This window comes from Miniopterus natalensis, chromosome 10 (assembly GCF_054644295.1).
Source record: "Miniopterus natalensis isolate mMinNat1 chromosome 10, mMinNat1.hap1, whole genome shotgun sequence".
Taxonomy (NCBI): Eukaryota; Metazoa; Chordata; class Mammalia; order Chiroptera; family Miniopteridae; genus Miniopterus; species Miniopterus natalensis.
The window spans coordinates 38,453,119-38,474,566 of record NC_142090.1 but is presented as its reverse complement, the minus strand read 5'-3'; the positions used below and the strand labels follow the sequence as shown (position 1 = coordinate 38,474,566).

The following is a 21,448-nucleotide window of genomic DNA, read 5'->3' as shown; positions in this document are numbered from 1 at the left end:
GGGCTGTACTTACATTTTTCTTTTGTGGTTCCTCAACAGAACAACAAAACACAGGAAGCTATTTGAGCTACTATTTTTTTCAGTTCTCCATGGCTGGTACTTTCTTTTTTGATAGATGAGAAGTTAATTCATTCCATGCAATCGATACCTTAGGGCATTGGGGTTTATTTCCTTTCCTAAACCCCCTGGAATGGTTAGTGTTAGTCCCTGTTTATCTGGTCTGTTGTCCAGTGAAATAATCAGAACTCTAATTTGAAGATGGCTTCTTACTGTTAAAGGAGGAGGATAGTAATACCTACCATGTGGGGCTGTTAAAGGATTAAAGAAATGAATGCACTTCTGGGAATACATCCTAAGAATCTGAAACACCAATTCGAAAGAATATATGCACTCCCTATGTTCATAGCAGCACTATTTACAATAGTCAAGATCTGGAAACAGCCCAAGTTCCTATCAGTAGATGAGTGGATGAAAAAGCTTTGGTACATTTACACAATGGAATACCATGCTGCTGTGAAAAAGGCAGATCTCTTACCCTTTGCAACAGCATGGATGGACCTGGAGATTATTATGCTAATCAAAATAAGTCGCTCAGAGAAGACAAATACCATATGATCTCACTTATATATGGAATCTAATGAACAAAATAAACGGTCAAACAAAATATAAAGAGATGCATGTATACATGGAACAATCTGATGGCTGTCGGGGGGGGAGGGGTGACTGGATGAAAGAAGATGAAGGGATTAGCCAAAGAACATATGTGCATAACCCATGGACACAGACAACAGTGTGGTGATGAGCAGTGGGAAGGGGGGTTGGTGGCTGGGTTGAGGGGGGCAAAAGGTGGTGGGATGGGGACATCTGTAATAGTGTTAACAAAAAAATTAAAAAGTATATAGTACCAATAATACTGCATGCACTCAGTAAGTGCTGTGTAAGGGGATAATATTAATGTGTCCAGGCAAAATGCTAAGTAATGTACATCTTTGTCTATTCTCATTTATGCTCCCTAAACTCTCCTGAGGTAGATAGTATTATCCCCATTTCACAGAGGAGGAATATGAGGCTTAAAGAGTATTTTACTTGCTCGAGGAAATACAGCCTATGTGTAGATAGGTTGGAATTGGTTGCAAGTACAGAAGAAAGTATCCTGTCTGCAAACATGGGGTGGAGAGAGGCTTGGGCTCACCTAATTGTAAAAGATTCCATCAGTATTGTGCTGAGTTTTGTTCTCTCCATGCCTGCACATTGCTTTTGATCAAAAGTAGGAAAATGAAGTAAAATCTAATAAAAATTATCACAATGTTAGGACTGAAAAAAAAAAATCTAGTTAAGTCTGTTGAGTACAGAGTTCACACCTGGAATATATTTTTTTGGTCCTCCTTCCACACTACTGAAGAATATGTTGTCATTCAAACATTTAATGAAGCATAATGCTGGGCACTTAGGTAATAGATTGCATTTTATTTTCCTTAGGATAATGAACAGGCTTATAATATAATGAGAAAATTATGGCTTTGGAGTTGAACTCAATTTTAATACAAATCACTAGAAAAACACAACTCAAGATATTTTAACATTTTCAAAATTAGCAGATATTCTTATAGTACTTAATATTTTATATTTTCATATCATCATGCTCTGAAGTAAACTAAAAGCAGGATCTTCTATTTTTGTGTGTGTGAATAATTCATAATGATTTAGCATAAGGGATCTTTTTCCCTCCAGAAAAAAGTCATCCATGGTTCTTAGTATTCATGGCTTTACCAATTAAGAATTTAAAAAATATATTTGAGATATTTATTTATTGTGGGAAATCACAACTGCTTCCTGACTTTTCACTGACATTTTAATCAAGATTCTCAGTGATTTGGATGCAGATTCAAGTTTGAAACTCATTAATCTGCTCTAAACTATACTACCCCCATTCCCACTCAGCTCAGAGAACAGAGGAGCCTCTTCAACCCTCCAGTTGTCTTAGTGAACAAATTTTATTCAAAGCTAGAGAGCATTTAAGGAGAACTCTGTGATAAGCTGTCATCTAGCTGTTCTGAATTGCTCAATAATTCAGATTAGGTCTAAGAAATACAAGGGGAAAGTTGATAATCTGTTATAAAAATGAGCACATATAGAGGATATATCTATATACAGAATAGGCATACTGTGATTTTTGGAGGCAGAATCAAAATTTCTTTAAGTACACCTTGAATTTATTCAACAGCTTCTAACAAGGACTTTTTTGAGACTCCAGAGAACTACTGCCAAGAGCATGTAAGAGGCTATCTTAGTTTAGCTTTGTGTGAGGAAAACCATGGAAATCATGAAATAATATTATATGTAAAAAAACTTACTTATTTTAAAGAAGTGACCCGCACTTTTTTTGTAATGCACAGATTCAAAAAGTGAATCATTTACTAAATAATGCTTACTTGCTTCTAAGACTCTTTTCAGGTAAATTGTAAGAACATTAAAATGGGACTCAAAACACCATATTACAACTTGGGCATGGGGAAGACAGTAAACTTTTTAATGAACCTTTCTTTTTTAAATTTATCTTCATTGTTGAAAGTATTACAGATGTCCTCTTTTTTCTCCATTGACCCCTTCTACCCCGCACCCCTGCCCCACCCCAGGCCTTCATCACACTATTGTCTGTGTCCATGGGTTATTCATATATGCATATAAGTTCTTTGATTAATCTCCCTCCCCTTGTTTTTAAAATCTGTAAATGAGGATAATTTTTTGACCAATTTTATTCCAGAATTATTCTAAATATTAAATATATGGAATGTGCTCTTAAAATATTAATTGATATCCTGATATAGATTAACCTACGCTATTGTGTTTATAACAGCTGCACTAAGATTGTGTATTTGAAGGTTGACAAAACAACTGTTAGGACTGTCTGTAAGAAAGAAACAATTTTCCTTCAGCTTCAGTTATTACACTTCATCCAATTTATTTCACAGTCAACTCTGGTAAGAATAAGATTAATAATGGAACTGTAGCAAGACTAAAATGTTAATTCACTCAGGATGTGGAGAAAAACCACATGTGTACAGATGTGTTTGACATTGATTTTTTACATTATTTACTTTGGCTAATTTCCTTTCAAACTCATATATGTGTGTGTGTGTGTGTGTGTGTGTGTGTGTGTGTGTGTAGATTCAGTCACCTATTGAAGAAAGTATTAAGCAGCGACTTATTTTGTTCATTTATTTCTTTTATTGCCTCATTCCACTTCTTTTGTAAAATACAAACTATCACTTCTTTCTTTAAGCAGCAGTTGGACAAAAAAAGACAAAAGGATCATAGGCTTTTTGAAAAAATTATTATTGTTCAAAATATTACAGATGTCCCCTTTTTTCCCCATTGACTCCTTCCACCCCGCACCCACTCCTCGCCCCAGGCCTTCACCACACTATTGTCTGTGTCCATGGGTTATGCATATTTGCGTATAAATTCATTGGTTAATCCCCCCCCTTCCCTCTGAAATTCATCAATGTGTTCCATGCTTCTATGTCACTGTATCTATTTTGTTCATCAGTATATTATGTTCTTTAGATTCCAGGCTTTTAAACATTTATGCTATCCTTATATGACTATAAGGGGATGGATGACACCCTTCTGACTTCCTGCATTTCCTTTCCACTAGTTTAATCTTTAGTAAAAAATTAAAAGTATAAATACAAACCTTGTGTTTAAAAACAGTGTGCAGCTGATAGACCTTACTACCAGAGGCATTTAACATCATTCCACTTTTAAGAGTTAAAAGCTCTGATGATAGGTAGATTACTGAGATGGTTAAAAATAGATGCAGAGGGTCTTTTCCAGCAATATCTCCCAGTACTCTTCTGTGATGTGAACATTATGCTTCAGCCAAACCAGACTAGTTCTCAAAGGAGCATGTGTGTTTTCTGTGAGTGTTGCTTATAATCTTCTCTATATTTAGAAAGCCCCACAGCCACCTTTTACTGACAAAATTCCACACATCCTTCAAAACTCAGCTCACAAGCCTACCCATTTGCATATTTTTCCTGATCCTGCCAACAGATTGTGATATTTATGTCCATTGAGCCCCTAAAACACTTTGCATATACCTTTCTTTTGGCATTTTGCTTATTTTGCTTTAGGTTTTAGTTATTTGTGACCTTGACTTCTTTCCTCTGCTAGGTACCTGGAGAACAGGGACTATGTCTTCTTTACACTTGAAACTCTTGAAAATTTGATGCTCCTATTTCCTCAAGAAGACATTCTTGATGAGACTAAAGACAGACTGGTCAATAACGGTAGATTATATCAGGTATAAGTCTCTTTTGTCTTTTAGATAATATCGATAAAAAGGGAATATATTATATTTAATAAGGGAATTGTATCAATGTTAGAAGAAGAAATATGTTAAGTAGATAAATGAAGAGGCATAGAGATTATAGAGAAATCCATAAGATGACGATGAGGAGGAGACAGAAGAATGTTGGTATTCATATGATCACAAGGTGAAGTAACTTGAGAACTTAGTTGGACCGTGTAACTGAGGTTGTTGATTTCCCACTCCATCACGCTGCCATCTACATCTGAGTTCTTCTGCAGTGTGGTTTCTGTAGTCACTGACAGCTTTCTTCCTCAAGCACCTGTGTCTCTGATTCTCTGTCTGAGGGCTTCCATGTTATAGTTGCTTGGTTAACCCACACATGGCAGCTCAGAAATGCCAGGGAATTCATGCCCCAACAGACAACCCTCAACAAGTGAGGATGACAGTCAGTAGTTAAATAGTCCACCTTCTCTATTCCTTGGTAAGATAATTTTGTGGTATATTGTATATGGTTTTCAAGGAAGTTCCCAGTGAGATTGAGTCTCAATTGGCCACAGCAGTAACCTGTTCATTAACACATTATTTATTGGCTTTTCTCCTTTCCCGATCTCATTTTTATTTCTTCCTAACTTGTGCTTCCTAGGGTCATATAACAAATAGGGACTTATTTTGTGTTAGCCCATCATAAGACATTCTGACCAAGTAGAGCTGAGGTCTTCGCAAAGAATAAATTCCTTCAATTATGAGGTCCACTGTTCATATCAATAATCTTATAATGACAGTAGTCACAGATAAAGCAAGATTTTGTAATTAGAGTGGGAAAACGTGGTTTAGTTAGAATCATTTTGGAGAGGGATTTTTGGAGGGGTCTGGGGAGAATTTGTGCAATGAACAAAGACTGTACTTATAAAGGGGTGATCTTGAGTTGTAGATAAAAGTAATTGTATTGAGCTGTCATTTGGAAAGTGTAATATGTATTGCATACTTCTCATATCTTCTGATAAGTTTGGCCATAATCAGTATAAATAAAATGCATATTTTTTACCTCTACCTTGCACAAATCTGTCTGTCTGATTGCCATTCCACTACTATTGCAATATGGAAAGCGTATCTAGAAGTATAACAGATGAATCTACATTGTCACCTTTTTACATTGGTGAAGAGGTTTACAGAGGACTGACTTTGATTTACCAGTTGAAAACTAAAATATTTTTTACCATATTACATTTATTTATCACATATGTGGCAGTATAATATTTATACTCATTTCTATGTTGTTATTTCACCTATTAGAGTTAGATTTAGAGTCAAACTCAGGGAAGAAAAGAACAGCAGCAAAAGAAGTCAAAAATTTAAGCCCTGAGAGGATTTAAGGCAAGAAATACATGAGAAAAAATTAGAACTTTTAGGTGATAACCCATATTGGCTTAAGCCAAAAAGAGTATTAATATATGACTGAATGGCCCAAGGAGTAGAACTCTCAAACAAGCTTGATTCATGGCTTAACATCACTAGGATCATTTTTAGGCCCTGCACCTAATGAGATAGTTCTATTCTCAGACTATATTGTGGCCCCAGAAGCTTGAAGGTCTCTCACCACAAGAGAAGACAGCACAAAAGAAAAGAGAATTCATACTCAAATTCAGGAATTGGATTGCTTAGCCTGACTTGGGCCGGTTGTCCGTCTCCAAATAGAAGCCAAGATAGTGAAAGGGAAACATTATTTTACTTTGTACTTTCCAATCTGTATGTCATTAGTTTTTCTTTTTTGATTTACAGCATTGGCTAGGTTCTCCAGTACATTGCTGAATAGAAAGGTAAGAGCAGGTATCCTAGCTTTTTATTGATATTAGGGAAAATGGTTTAGTGTTCCATTGTAAAGTATGATTGTAGTTGTAGGTTTTCATAGCTTTCATCTGTTAGATTGAGAAAATTCCATTGTATTCCATTTGCTGAGGATTTTAAAAAAATCATGAATTGGTGTTGAATTTTGTTAAATGTGTTTTCCACATCAATTGAGATGATTATGTGGCTTTTCTTCTTTATTCTCTTAGTATAGTGAACTCTGTTAATGAATTTCACCTTGATTTCTGGCATTAACCCTACAAGGTTGTAATATATTGTATACATTTTATAACTTGCTAAATTTGTGTGTGTTCAATTTTATATCCATGCTATTGAGTGATATTGGTTCTTTATATTATTATTTTCATAATGTCTTTACTGGTTTTGGTATCAGTGTAATGCTGGCCTCATAAAATAAGTTAGGAAGTACTCAGTCTTCCACTATTTTCAGAAAGAGTTTGCATAGGAAGATTAATTTATTTTAATTCAAGATATTACTCCTGTTCTTAAGGGGTAGGGTCAGTTTTATCCAAGCGCCTGAATTGATGATAGGAGAAGGATGATTCCTTTGGGAAAAGAGGTACTGTTGCCACAAGACAGAAGAGTGGAAACTGGGTGGCATTATATACAGTGAGACAGAACGAGGCTTCTCATCACCAAGACTAGATAAGAGTCCTTGGGTTGATGAAGCAGAAGAAATGGTTTGGGGTGGAATGGGGAGATAAGGCTCTTAATGAGTGGTCATGAACCAGAGCAGAATTTATATCCAGAGGTTGCCCAATGGCCACTCTCATGGGAAACTCTTGGGAGCCAACTTTAGTCTCCATATGAGCAGAGTTTATAAATGTGTCACCTGTGACCAGGGCATTGCATGAGTTGCTCTTCTAATTGGCACTTGGTAAGGACCTAACCCCCTGTTAGCATGTCTTCCTTTGACTTACAGCTGGTGTAATGTGATTCATTTCTGTGCCTCCACATTTTGTTTACTTCCTACTCTACTTACCTAAGTGGCAACCCACTTTCAGTGCCCCACTCTCCAGAGATAAAAGGTATGAACCTGTACCCCAGGGGAGTGGTGAGGATGTGAAGCGGGGCAAAGCTTCCTGCACCTATACTTGGATAGGTTTGAATAGAGCCAGATAGAACTCTCCAACACAGGTAATCCAAAAGCAATCAAATTCATCCTTTTGAAGTTGCTAAGATGCGTTTGTTTTATACCATCTCATATTAATGTTAATCTTTAGTTGTGATTTACTCCTTTTTTGTCAATCTAGAATTATGAATTATTCCTTATAACTTCCGAGATTAAGGGAAGGTAACTGGCTGATTATTTTTCTTCCTGGATTGGTCTGTATCTCACAAAGCCTCAGATACATTTTATAAAAAATACAGTGTCTGGTCTTAAAAAGGACAGTTGTTCCTAATTTTCAGCTAGCAAAAAAATATCTCCTTTGGGCTTTTATTACACTAAACTTATGAAGTCATTGGTTGACAATTTAGGACCCTGTACAATAAAAGATGCCTTGCTTGATTCATTTATACTTTTTAAAGAGTCTGCACTAGGTAGCAACAGGGCTAGATCTTGAGATGGTTCAGACAAAGGCTTTGCCCTCCAGGTGGAAATGGTGGGCACTGAGAGTAGACAAGGAAATACAGAAGTGTAACAATGTGAGAAGCTGCTAATTTATTAACTTATACAGTTAAGTATAAGGCCCAAGCAGAAAATAGTCAGTTAAATTGAGAGAGCCCTGGAAAGGTAGGTTAAGGACTGTTTATTATCTGGAGTTTGCACTTCAAATTTTGCAATCTGGGAGTTGGCCATTCAGTTAATCTAAAAAGTGATTAAGCCCTTGGGAAAAAATGGGTTCACAATGACCAAATTCTGATTTTAATTAGGCACTAATAACCTAAAATGGCAAATCCTTCCTCCTAGAAGGGAAGTTTACATAAGATTAGAATTATCAAGAGCTATAAATCAAGACCAGGGAGCAACTTGGTGAACGTATAGTATTTGAATAATGTAGAATCCTGTCCCAACCTTTAGTTTAAGTTAGGGCTCTTCTCTCCTTAACCATGATCCTGTTTCTTTCTAGTACTCTTTCAAAAATGATCCAAGTTGCTCCATTTAGTATTTTTGGTTATAAGAACGTTTCTTTAACCAAACATTCCAAATTGCTTCATAAAAAACACATTTAGTGAGCACTCATAACAATAATAGCTAATATTACTCGAGCATTTACTATATGAAAGGTTCTACTCTAAATGTTTTATATGGATTCTCTTCTTTAGCTCATATACCCACTCTATGAAATAAGTATTATTATTACACCCCCCCCTTTTTTAAATTCTCACTTGAGGATTTTTTTTCATTGTTTTTTTTAAACTTTATTTTTGTTTAAAATATTACAGATGTACTTTTTTCTCCCCAATGACTCACTCCACTCCGTCCCACCCCCCTCCCTAGTCCCTCTCGCCGCCATTGTCCATGTCCTTGGGTTGTGCATATATGCATATTAAATTCTTTGGTTTCTCTATCCGCTTCCACCCACCCACCCTCCTCCAACCCTCTGACATTCGTCAGTCTGATCTGTGCTTCCATGTCATTGAATCTATTCTGTTCATCAGTTTATTAAGTTCTTTAGATTCCACGTATAAGTGAGATCATGTGATTTTTGTCTTTCTCTGCCTGGCTTATTTCACTTAGCATAATATTCTCCATGTACATCCATACTGTCCCAAAGGGTATGAGATTCTTCTTCTTTACAGCTGTGTAGTATTCCAGGGTGTAAATGTCCCACAGCTTTTTTATCCACTCATCTACTGATGGGCACTTGGGTTGTTTCCAGATCTCAGCTATTGTAAATTGTGCTGCTATGAACATAGGGGTGCATATATTCTTTCCAACTGGTGTTTCAGGATTCTTAGGATACATTCCTAGGAGTGGAATCACTGGGTCAAACGGCAGCTCCATTTTTAATTTTTTGAGGAACCTCCATACTGTTTTCCATAGTGGCTGCACCAGTCTGCATTCCCACCAGCAGTATATCAGGGTTCTCCTTTCTCCACATTCTCACCACCACATGTCGTTTGTTGATTTGTTGATGGCAGCCATTCTGACAGGTGTGAAGTGATACCTCATTGTGGTTTTAATTTGCATCTCTCTGATGATTAGCAATGTTGAGCCATTGTTTTTCAAAGAGAGTGTAAGGGAGGGAGAGAGAGAGAGAAATACTGATGTAAGAGAGACACATGGATTGGTTACCTTCTGCACAAGCCCTGACCAGGGCAGGGGATTGAGCCTGCAACCAAGGTATGTGTCCTTGGCAGGAATTGAACCTGGGACCCTTCAGTCCTTGTGGCCGACACTCTAACCACTGAGCCAAACTGGCAAAGTCACCCTTCCCTTTTTGTCAGAAGAAGAAACTAAACCATGCACAAGTTAAGTATGGTGCTACCCAAGGCCACACTGTTAGGAGTAGTGATTCCAGAATCTGTGCTAGTACACAGTTTGTGATTTTGCCTCCATCTTACTTGTGGTAGTTGAGACATGAGAAATGATTTGGTATAATCTATTTTCATTTTTAAGATGAATGAATAGAAAAAGTTATGGGAGACTGATGTAGAAAATGAAGTTGCCAGCTTCCTGACACCGTATGGCCTGGAAATCAACCACTTCAATTAAGAAGGGCAACTTGTGTTATAAGAAGAAAATGTTTTCTTTTTTCTTTTTATATACTTCCATGGAGTAAAATTGATGATAATATAGAATAATAAAGCCAAATAAAAATGTGGTAATGCAAAGATAGTAAATTAAATGGTTCTGGAAATAAAATCTCTCCCACTCCCTCCCCTTCCTCCTCCATTTCCTTCTTCCTTCCTCCCTCCCTTCCTCCCTCTCTCTCTCTCTCTCCTGTAAGCTTTTAGAATGTCCTCTCTTATTGCTTCTTCTGATCAGGTAAGATCCACCCCCTTTAGGTTGAGAGGAAGTTCAGTCATCAAACAGCTTAAGCTTTGGACTCCCCAGAGCAAGCATTGCCAGCTTGCTGATTTATGTGTGGTTTTAGTGATGAGAACTACTGTCTAACATGGATTTAGGTGAGAACACCAGAGACTTCTTTGGGAAACTTTGTGCTGCATTAATTTCTAATAGGTTAGGGCAGTGATTTTCAAACTTTTTAATCTCATGGCACACAAACTAATTACTAAATTTCTGCAGCACACACAAAAATATATTTTTTTGCTGATCTGACAAAAATAGGTATAATTTTGATTAATTCACACTGGATGGATAGTGTTGTGTTGTCTGTTGTCATTTTTTTATTTGACAGTCTAAGGGAAAAGAGGCCAATGCCCCTGACTAAATAGTCAGGTGTTGCATGTTTTAAAAATTCTTGTGGCACATGGGTTGAAAACCACTGGGTTAGAGGCAGCCCAATCTGTGATTGTGTGCATAGAGGCATCATTTGGTCTTGATATCTGTTATTTATTACATTTTAAGCTGTAACCTTATTCCTGATATTCTATGTTCCTTCTTTCATGTATTTTTAAATTTTCCTTCTTTTGCCTTTGGGGAGTGGATGACTGTAAACTGTATGTTAAACACAGTGATTTTCCTTTTGCTGTTGTTCTCCATACTTTTATTGTTTTGTACAAAAATACAAGTGCTTTTGCTGCTGACCTGACACAAAAATAAGGAAGTAGACAAGCCAAACTATAAAAATCCTTTTGTAAATAAATAAAGTGCTCCATGCAAATATTGTTTACTAATTAATAACACATGACTTGTCATGCTGAATGAAGCTGGATAGTGTTTTTATACCCACCACGCATTTGAATATGGTACAATTTATTTACCTCATTGTACTAAAAACAGTGATAACACTTGCAGGAACACTGACTTTTGCCAGAGGTACTGTAAGCCTAAAGGGACAGAGAAATAGCATTTGCAAAGAAGGAATATTATCTATATTTTAACTATTAGTATTTTGGGCAAAAGGGGGAAGTTACACAGGCATAAAAATGGAGGAGCCATTCTAAAATTGAGGAGGAATGTTTAATCCAAACAAGTCACTATGACATGAACATAGGTCAGAGTGGGTAAAACTTTTAATCTGTCTGTCCAGCGTTGTCTCTGCTTTTGATGTGCTTCCATGACTCATAAGTTGTTTCTATTCAATTTCTTCATAGAAGAATGGAACTAATTTGATGCAGTTTGATGGCAGCATGTTTTCATGGTCTGTATGGCAAACAGGTTGAGTTTATAGTGTGAACATGCCTTTTTAATCTCTTTGAAGGTTAATTTTGGAAGCAGAATCTGCTCCTGGGGATTCTTTTGACTAGCTTTCTGGCCAATGAAATGCCATCAGTCTGGATGGAATCATACATCCCAGCCTTTGCCACTTCTTTTGTGAGTTTTCTTTTTCATATTCTAGCAACATAAGAAAAAGAGATAAGGCAGGGAGAGAAGCTACACTGGTTTCATTCAAGGACCAAATGCAAAGTGCCTGGATATGGGATACTTAAGAGCTAACGCAGACACAGGAACACTGGTCTGCCTGCAACTCTGGAAGCTCTAGTTCTGACTGGGTGATCTTGGGCAAGTTGTTGTATTTCACTGGGATTGAATTTTCTCATTAGAAAGATGAAGAATTAGAGTTGTTGCAGCTCTATAGTTACTATTCCATGGGTATAAGTAAAAGAGGGAAACTGATGTTCGTTTTACTCCTTAGGAAACTAGGCAAGGCTCTTGGCACCTGGCACAAGAGTGTGAACCTGGCAGTGTCCGTGGTTTTTTTTTGTCCTCCTTAGTTTAAGGAAGATAGGCCTTTGGGAAAGATCTCTAATTGCATTTGTTGCTCTAAATTTGCACATAGAAGGGTTCTGATGTTCTGGTGCCCTGATAACATAGCTTCTTAGAGAGAAAAATATTTTTCAAGTCTACAGAGGCTCTTTAGTATTATCCTATGCTCTGCTAGGTCTGTACTGCTGACAGAGAACTACTGTGCCCTAGCAGTGCTGGGACTAAGTGGTTTCTATATGTAATTCCAGTATCTTTATAGAATTAGCTGTGCTTTTTAGTCTGAAACACTGCAGCAAAACTCTCTGGTATTCTGAGCTGGGGTATTTGGTTTAATTTCTTGGCCTCTCCATCACCTAAAACACAAACCTAAACCTCATCACCTTTCTGCAAGCTACATAGGAAATCATACAGGTGAGGTGCCCTGGCAGATCTCCCAGAGCAACAGAGAGTTTAAATAGGCCTTCTCCTGGGCCTTTTAGACAAAGCTATGGTGTTAGTTTATTGATACCTAGTTACATGGCTGGAAGGAGTAAGAGTCCCAGTTATACAGATACAGTGACCTCATCCCCAGATAAGCATAATCCATTCTATGTTTTATTCTGGTTGTAAAGTAATAGGAGTTATAAGTGTGATACAAGATGTGTTATATGGAATATACCTCAATTCTCCATTTCTATAATGAAGATAATGTCTTTTCTTTTTTCATTACCATTGGGATATGTTTCCTGCTTTTTAGAAAAAAATTATCTTTATTGTTGAAAGTATTACAGATGTCCTCCTTTATCCCCCCATTGATACCCCTACCCCCCCAACCTTCCCCTTACTATTGTCTGTGTCCGTGGGTTACACATATATGCATTTAAGTTCTTTGATTAATCTCACCCCACCCACTCCCTCACCCCTGCATTCCCTCTGAGATTCGACAGTCTGTTCCATGCTTCTATGTCTCTGGAACTATTTTATTCATCAGTTTACTTTGTTCATTAGACCCCACATATCAGTAAGATCATGTGATACTTGTCTTTCTCTGACTGGCTTATTTTGCTTAGCATAATACTCTTCAGTTCCATCCCAAAGGGTAAGAGATTCTTCTGTTTTTGACAACTGCATAGTATTCCATGGTGTAAATATCCCACAGCTTTTTTACCCAATAATCTACTGATAGGCAATTGGGCTGTTCCTGGATCTTAGCTATTGTAAATTGTGCTGCTGTGAATATGGCGGTGCATAAATTCTTTCTGATTGGTGTTATGGGTTTTTTACAATATATTCCTAGAAGTGGATCACTGGGTCAAATGGCAGTTTCATATTTAATTTTTTTAGGAAACTCCATACTGTTTTCAATAGCGACTGCACCAGTCTGCATTCCACTAGCAGTGGACTAGGGTTCCTTTTTCTCCACATCCTTGCTAGCACTTGTTGTCTGTTGATTTGATGATGGTAGCCATTCTGAAAGGTGTGAGGCGATATCTTACCTGTTAGAATACATCACATAAACAAACAAACTGAAAGACAAAAATCACATGATCATATCAATAGATGCAGAAAAAGCATTCCACAAAATCCAACACCGATTTTTGATAAAAACAGGGACCAACCACAACATAATAGCCATATATAACAAACCTACAGCCAACATCATACTCAATGGGCAAAAACTAAAAGCATTTCACCTAAGAACAGGAAAAAGACAGGTGTCCACTTTCACCACTCTTATTCAACATACTACCGGAAGTCCTAGCCACAGGGATCATACAAGAAGAAGACACAAAAAGCATCCAAATTGGAAAGGAGGAAGTAAAACTGTCATTATTTGCAGATGACATGTTATTGAACATAGAGAATCCTAAAAACTACTAGATTTAATATATGAATCTGACAATGTAGCAGGATATAAAATTATCACCCAGAAATTGATGACATTTTTATACACCAACAATGCACTGTCAGAAAGAGAAACTAAAAAAACAATCCCATTTACCATTGCAACAAAATAAGATAATTAAGATACTTACAACTAAACTTAACCAAAGAGTTAAAAGGCTTGTACTTGAAAAATTACAGTACATTACAAAAAGAGACAGAGGAAGATATAAACAACTGGAAGAATATACCGTGTTCATGGATTGGAATAATTAACATCATAAAAATGTCCATACTACCCAAACCAATCTATAGATTCAATGCAATCCCTATTAAAGTACCAAAGGTTTATTTCACAGATCTAGAATAAATACTCCAAAAATTTATATGGGACTAAAAAAGACCCCAAGTTACTGCAGTAATCTTGAGAAAGGAGAACAAAGTTGGAGGAGTCACAACACCAGATATCAAGTTATACTACAAAGCCACTGTAATTAAAACATAAGAACTGTTCCTAGTACTGTCACAAAAACAGACTTAGAGATCAGTGTGACAGAATGGAGAACCCAGAAATTGACCTAAGCCATTATGCTCAATTAATATTTGATGATGAGGGCAATAGCATACAATGGAATAAAGACAGTCTCTTCAGTAAATGGTGTTGGGAAAACTGGACAGGTGCATCAGAAAAAAATGAAGCTAGACCACAACTTACACCATACACAAGAATAAACTCAAAATGGATAAAAGACATAAATGTAAGTCGTGAAACCATAAAAATCATAGAACAAAACATAGGCAGCAAAATATCAGATATCTCTCATAGCAATATGTTTGCCAATACGTCTCCTAGGACAAGGAAAACAAAAGAGAAAATAAACAAATGGGATTGCATCAAAATAAAAAGCTTCTGCGCAGCAAAAGAAACTATCAACAAAAGAAAAAGGGAGCCCACTGTATGAGAGAACATATTTGCCAATGATACATCTGATAAGGCGTTAATATTCAAATAATCCAATTAAAGTGGGCAAAGGACCTAAATAGATACTTCTCCAAAGTGCACATACAGATTGCCAAGAGACATATGAAAAAATGCTCAAAATCACTAATCATCCATGAGATGCAAATTATAACAACAATGAGATATCACCTCATGCCCATTTCCTGCTTTAAAATGAGCATTTTAATATGTAATTTTTAAAAACATTTTTTACACTTTAAATAATTTTTTATTTTTCAGTTACAATTACCATAAAATATTATTATTATTATTTTTATTTTTAGTTAAAAAATAAAAGCCTATTCTTTTAGTTTAGTATTTCCAAAGAATCTAGCTCATCCTTGGCAGCCTGCATAGTGCCTGTCCAGAGGAACATGATGGGGAGGCATTTAGTCCCCATCATCCATCATCCGACAGTAAACTCTTTACAGTGTTAGGTCTGGAGTTCTTCACACTGCTCTTGGTCAATCATTGACTCTGATTTTGGTCCAGAAGCCATCCAAAGAGAGCAAGGGTTGAGCCATCCTTAACTCATACCCAGATGAAACAACTTCCACAGAAAGGCTGGTCCTCCCCAGTAACCACGAAGCATCATATTCTAGTACAGCAAGGGCATCATTTTAGCCTTCATGAGGTACATGGACAGTCTCTTTGCTTTAGTCAAAGGGGAAGGTCTCTAGGGGCTGAGCGTTGTAGTCAAACTTGGCAAGAATCACGTGGTTGTAGCAGTCACCAGTGGACATGACGTGTAGCCATCATACTTCTTCACTGGTGGTTCATTCTTCATCATCAGAGAAATTGTTCTCTCAAGGATTCCTGACTGGGCTGCTACTGCAGCTGCAGTCTTTGATGTAGGAAGGTTGGTCCAGTCCCCAATCCCAAACACATTTATTTGAGTACTTCTTGTGCTGCAGAGTTTCTTTATCCACATCTGCCCAGCCAGCAGCATCCACCACAGGACTCCTCTTGAGGACATCCAGTGAGCTCATTGATGGTGTAACATGAAGCATTTTATATGAAATCACTTGGATCTCTCCAGGTTTGTCCAGGTTCTCAAACACAGCCTCTTGTTTATCAGTTCGGACTTCAATGATGTTTTGCTTGTAGTTCACAGTGAGGTCCCTCTCCTGGATGATCTCCAGCAGGGCATCTGCATACTTCTTCACCCCAAAAATCTCTCCAAGAGCAGTGTTGAAAATGATATTGGCCTTGGATTGCTTCCCTGTCTTCCTGAAACAGGCTTCTGATAAGTACATGATCTTCTGTGGGCCTCCAGCACACTTTATTGGAGTATTTGGAAAGGTAAAGATGGCATTGCCCTCCTTGAGGTCCTGCAGAGCTTTCCATGTCTTCTCTACCATACTAACTGAATAATTGGACCCTATTTTGGGATGGGAAAAACTTTCAGGCAGGCCTTTAATCTTCTCATAGTCCAGCTAGATTCTGAGAGCAATAATAAGATACTTGTAGGAGATCTCCTCACCGTTGTCTGTGCCGATGCAGTTCTTGTCTGTGTTCAGTTCAGCCACTTTAGCTTTGATCCATTCAACACCAGATGGAATCACACTCGCTGTGGGGCAGCCACAAGAGGACAACTGTTTGGCACCAGGACCCACCAGCGTCCAGATTGGCTGGTAGAAATGTCTCTCACTGGGTTCAACCATGGCCACATTTTCTGCACCCACTCTCCTCTTCATACAGGAGGCCATGGTGACCCCACCGCTGCCCCCACCTAGCACCAGCACCTCATAGTGGCTCTTGGCTGTGAGGCCTGCCCCTGTGTGCAGCTGAAGTGGGCCAGCCTGCTGAGCACCCAGCCTGAGGAAGCATGTAAAGAGCCAGATATGGGGGCTGGACACCACGTCGACCTGTGGGGTCATCTTCACACTGGTTCCAGCTTAACCTCAGCCTACACTTAAGTAGTCCTAAATCCAGAGAACATGGGAACAGGGGAAGGAAGAATACACAGACACATTCAACTGTTTATGTCCTTTTCACGGGTTTGGCAGTCAGCTGCTTTTCTCTTTCAAATTCCTTCTCTCGCTGCTGCTCCCTTTCCAGCTCTTCTATTTGCTTCTTCTGCTGTTTAAGTGCTCTTTTTAAAAATTTTGATGTCTTTTCATGAAGCATCAACATTTCTTTTCTTATGTTCACCAATTTGGCATGATAGTGTTTAGCTTCTGTGAACAAAGCATTAATATCCAACATAGAATGCCGTTCTTTAAATTTTGAAAGTTCTTGTTCCAGTGTGTCTAACAATACACCTTGGTTCTGTGTGAGTTCCTGGAGGGCTTGTTTTGATCTCTGCAGGTCTGGCAGTAGTGAGAAAGCAATCCTTCTGCCAGTTGCTTCACAGATTTATCTTCTACAGTCAAGTCCTCTATTAACCCTTCATCTGAAGAAGTGTCACTTAACCCGGTGCCTGCTTGGGTGGCCTAGCCAGGACCTAAAATATTATAATAATTTGAGATGTATAACATGACTTATTTTACTAAGTGATCACCCTGATAAATTTAGTACACATCTGACACCATACATAGTTATTACAATATTATTGACTATATTCCCTATGATGTACTTTTCATCCACATGATTATTCTGTAACTACCAATTTTTACATCTTATTCCCTTCACCTTTTTTTACCCACCCCCTCTCCATTTGGCAATCATCAAAATGTTCTCTGTATCTATGAGTCTTTTCCTGTTCTGCTTGTTCATTTATTTTGTATTTTAGATTCTAAATATAAGTGAAATCATATGGCATTTGGCTTCCTTTGCCTGACTCGTTTTACTCAGCACAATACCTTCTATGTCCCTTCATGTTGTAGATGGCAAGATTTCATTCTTTTTTTATGGCTGAGTCATATTCCATTCTATATGTGCACCACTTCTTTATCCATTCAAGTATTGATGGACAGTGAGGTTGCTTCCCTGTCTTGGCTATTGTAAGTAATGCTGCAATGAACATACAGATGCATGTGTTTTTTTATTTCATGTTTTGAGTTTCTTCAAATAAATATCCAGGAGTGGAATTGCCCAGTCCTTCTTTGTCTCTTGATATAGCCATTGTTTTAAAGTCTATTATGTCTGATATAAATATTGCTACCCCAGTGTTTTTGTTTGTTTGTTTGCTTTTATTTTCATGAAATATCTTTATACATCCCATTACTTTTAGTCTGTGTGTGTCTTCCCATTTAAGTCAAGTCTCTTGTACACAGCATATGTAAGGATCCTGTTTTGTTATCCATTAAGCCTCTATATGACTTTTGATTGGAGTATTTAATCCATTTGCATTTAAAGTAATTGTTGATAGATATGTACTTATTACTATTTTATTATTCATGTTTTTTATCTTTTTCCCCCTTTCTTCTTAATGAAGGTCCTTTAACATTTCTTCTAATACTTGTTTGGTAGTAATGAACTCCTTTAGCTTTTTCTTGTCTGGAGGGCTCTTTATCTGTCCTTTGTTTCTAAATGATAGCCTTGCTAGGTAGAATAGTCTTGGTTGTAGATCTTTGCATTTCATCACTTTGACTATTTCTTGCCCTTCCTTTCTGGCCTGCAAAGTTTCTGTTGAGAAATCATCTGACAGCCTTATGGGAGCTCCCTTGTAGGTAACTAATTGCTTTTCTCTTGCTGCTTTTAGGATTCCCTCTTTGTCTTTAACCTTTGGCATTTTAATTATGATGTGTCTTGCTCTTTGGGTTTATCTTGTGTGGGACTCTGTGTGCTTCCTGGACTTGTATGTCTATTTCCTTCACTAGGTTAGGGAAGTTTTTCATCATTATTTTTTCTAACAGGTTTTAATTCCTTGTTCTCTCTTCTCCTTCTGGCACCCCCATGATACAAATTTTGGGCTGCTTGAAGCTGTCCCAGAGCCTCCCTTTTTGGATCCTTTTTTCTTTCTGCTCTTCTGATTGGGTGTTGTCTGCTTCCTTATCTTCCAAATTTTTTATTTGATCCTCTGTTTTATCTGCTTCAATGATGATTCATTTAAATTAGTGTATTTTTTTATTTTTAACTATTTTTTAAATGTTTTCTGTGTCGATTTTTATGTTTACTATATCTTTATTGAAGTTCTCACTAAGTTCACCTACTCTTCCCCTAAGATTTTGAGAATGCTTATGTTGGAGTGAAAGCCCAAAAGTCTAAATTCAGGATCGATTCTGAAGAACTGATATGTAGCCTTATTGAAATTTAAGAGCTTTAATAGGAGAAACTTATATACATGGGCAAAGCAGCTGCTCCCAGTGGTGGCTATCCAGGAATAATCCATACCTCTCCCAGGCCAGGGTCTCTTTTTTATAGGGGGTTAATAGTAAGTCCATATGGTCGGTAGTCACATACACCACCAGAAAGAAAAATGAATGCCTAAGTTAACAGATAACATCAGTCAGTTATCGCAGTCTATACATTCATTAACCTCCTTTCTGGGGCCTGATGTTTATCTTTAGTCATCATTTTAGTTTTCTGGGTAGTCAGCCAAGCCCGAGGCTACAGAGACTTAAGGGTCCAACATTTCCCAGATTCCTTTGCTACTTGAGCAGTATTGCATCTTAGTGAGTTCCCTTATACTTTATAACCATTGTTTTGAATTCTGCATCTAGTAGCTTGCTTGTCTCCATCTTATTCAGTTCTTTTTCTGGAGTTTTGTTCTCTTCTTTCATCTGGGGCCTGTTTCTTTGTTTCCTCATTTTGGCTGCCTTCCTGTGTTTGTTTCTATGTATTAGGTAGAGATGCTACATCTCCTGGGCTTCTTAGAGTAGCCTTAAGTAGTAGGTGTCCTGTAGGGTACCATTGGGCACTCCAGGTGCAACCCTCCACTCCATTGGGCTGTGTAGACCCTCCTGTTGAAGTTGATCCTTGATTGCTATCTCAGTGGGAGAGATTCACCCCTAGGCCCATCGGCTGTGAGGACTGGCTGTGATCATTATGGAGGATCTGCTGTGCAAGAGTTGACCCCACAGTGAAATCCTTACTTCAGCAGGGTTTAGGTGCCCTCTGAGTTTACCTCTTGAGTGTGACACTTGTGGAGATGATTGGGTGGTGCTTTGACATGGGTTGAAACTGTACATCTTGTGCCCTGGCTCTGGGTCCTCTTGAGGGATGGAGGCCATAGCCACTGACTGTGCCCTGCCCAGGGACACCCAGTATGAGCTATAGATGTGCAGATGGTTGCTACTTGTTCTGGGCTTGGAGGTGCCCAGGCAAGGCCAAACTGTGAACCAAGTTTAGCTGCTGCTAGTATCAGGCATGAGACCACTTAGAGAGAAATACATGGCACACCAAGGCCAGATACTGGTTTTATGAGAGATTTAGGGAACCCTGAAGCATGAGCCAAAACAGGCTGTTTGTGTGGAAAAGCCACTGGTAAGGGCTTGGGTGGGCCCACAATTTAGGTGGGGCAGGATCTTGGGAAATCACTAGGGCCAAGTAAGCAGTGTTAGCCAGCTTGATGGAGACTCAGATATGGCACCCGCTTGCTGGCTCTGTTGGTGGGAGTGTGGGGGGCTCAGCAAAGGAACAATGGCCTCTGTCAGCACTTCTGTCTAGAGAAAGCTGCCCCTCTAGCTCTCCCTTGATGCCTGACAATTCAGTTCTTCCTTTTACATCCCTGTTGTTTTTCAAGCTGCTTCCTCAGTGCTGAAGCTCAGAGTGAGTCCTAGTAAGTCCATAAATGGGTCCTTCTTCTAGAAGGGCCCATCTACGACTTCAGCAGCCCTCCATCTCACTCAGCCACAGTCTTCTCTGGTTTTTACAGTCAGAAGTTATGGGGATTTATCTTCCAAGTACCGGAACTCTGGGCTGGTGCTGGGACCTCTTGCTCCTCATGGGGACCTCCACAACAGAGATATCCCTCTGGATTTTTATCTGCCATATGAGGATATGGGACAGGCCCATTCCATATCTCTGTCACTTTTACCAGTCTCCTTGTGGCTTCTTATTTATATCCTTAGCTGTAGAACTTCTGTTCAGCTAGATTTCAGGTAGTTCTGAATGATGGTTCTGTAGTTTAGGTGAAATTTTGATATGCTTATGGGAGGATTCGAGTGCCGCATTTACCTAAGCCACCATCTGGACCGAAACTTCTGAATATATAATGTTTTAAGTATTACAACAAAGTATTACATTTTCTTTGTTTCTTATAATATTGATGTTTCTTATTATAAAAAATATTCTATAAAGTTAGTATTTTTAACAATCAGGAAATTTTCTTTTAGTCTATGAGATTCTATTATGCTATCATAGCAGATTTTAATTGTGATACCATTAGGAAACTAGAGAGATAATCTGATTAGGGTTTGTTGAGTTCTGAGTTAATTTATACAAATCTCTTTTATTGTGAAAGTTGTAACTTCATCATAAAGACATAGTTCAAGGATAAATATGCCCAAAATCTGTTCTAGTTTTTTAAGAAGTTTGTAAAAGAGTAAATAATATTGCACAATATACTGATGTTTTAGGTGCTCATTTATATTCAGTGTCTGTTTAGAAAATTCTGAAATTTTACAATGATCAATTGGCTTGGGCACAGAAAGAATCTCTTTTTTAATTTTCTATTTTTGCTGAGCTTTAAATGATAGATATGGAAAGAAAACTGGGAAATATAATGATTGTTTAAGTT

The 21,448-nt window shown here is 38.0% G+C and overlaps 1 protein-coding gene and 1 pseudogene across 3 annotated transcripts in view; one reads left to right on the top strand and one right to left on the bottom strand.

The window, feature by feature from the left end:
- The window catches only part of SUGCT (succinyl-CoA:glutarate-CoA transferase), an 841,499-nt gene that overhangs the window by 253,786 nt on the left and 566,265 nt on the right, over positions 1–21,448 (top strand). The window lies entirely within an intron of this gene.
- Positions 15,272–16,703, bottom strand: LOC107532776 (sulfide:quinone oxidoreductase, mitochondrial pseudogene; annotated as a pseudogene).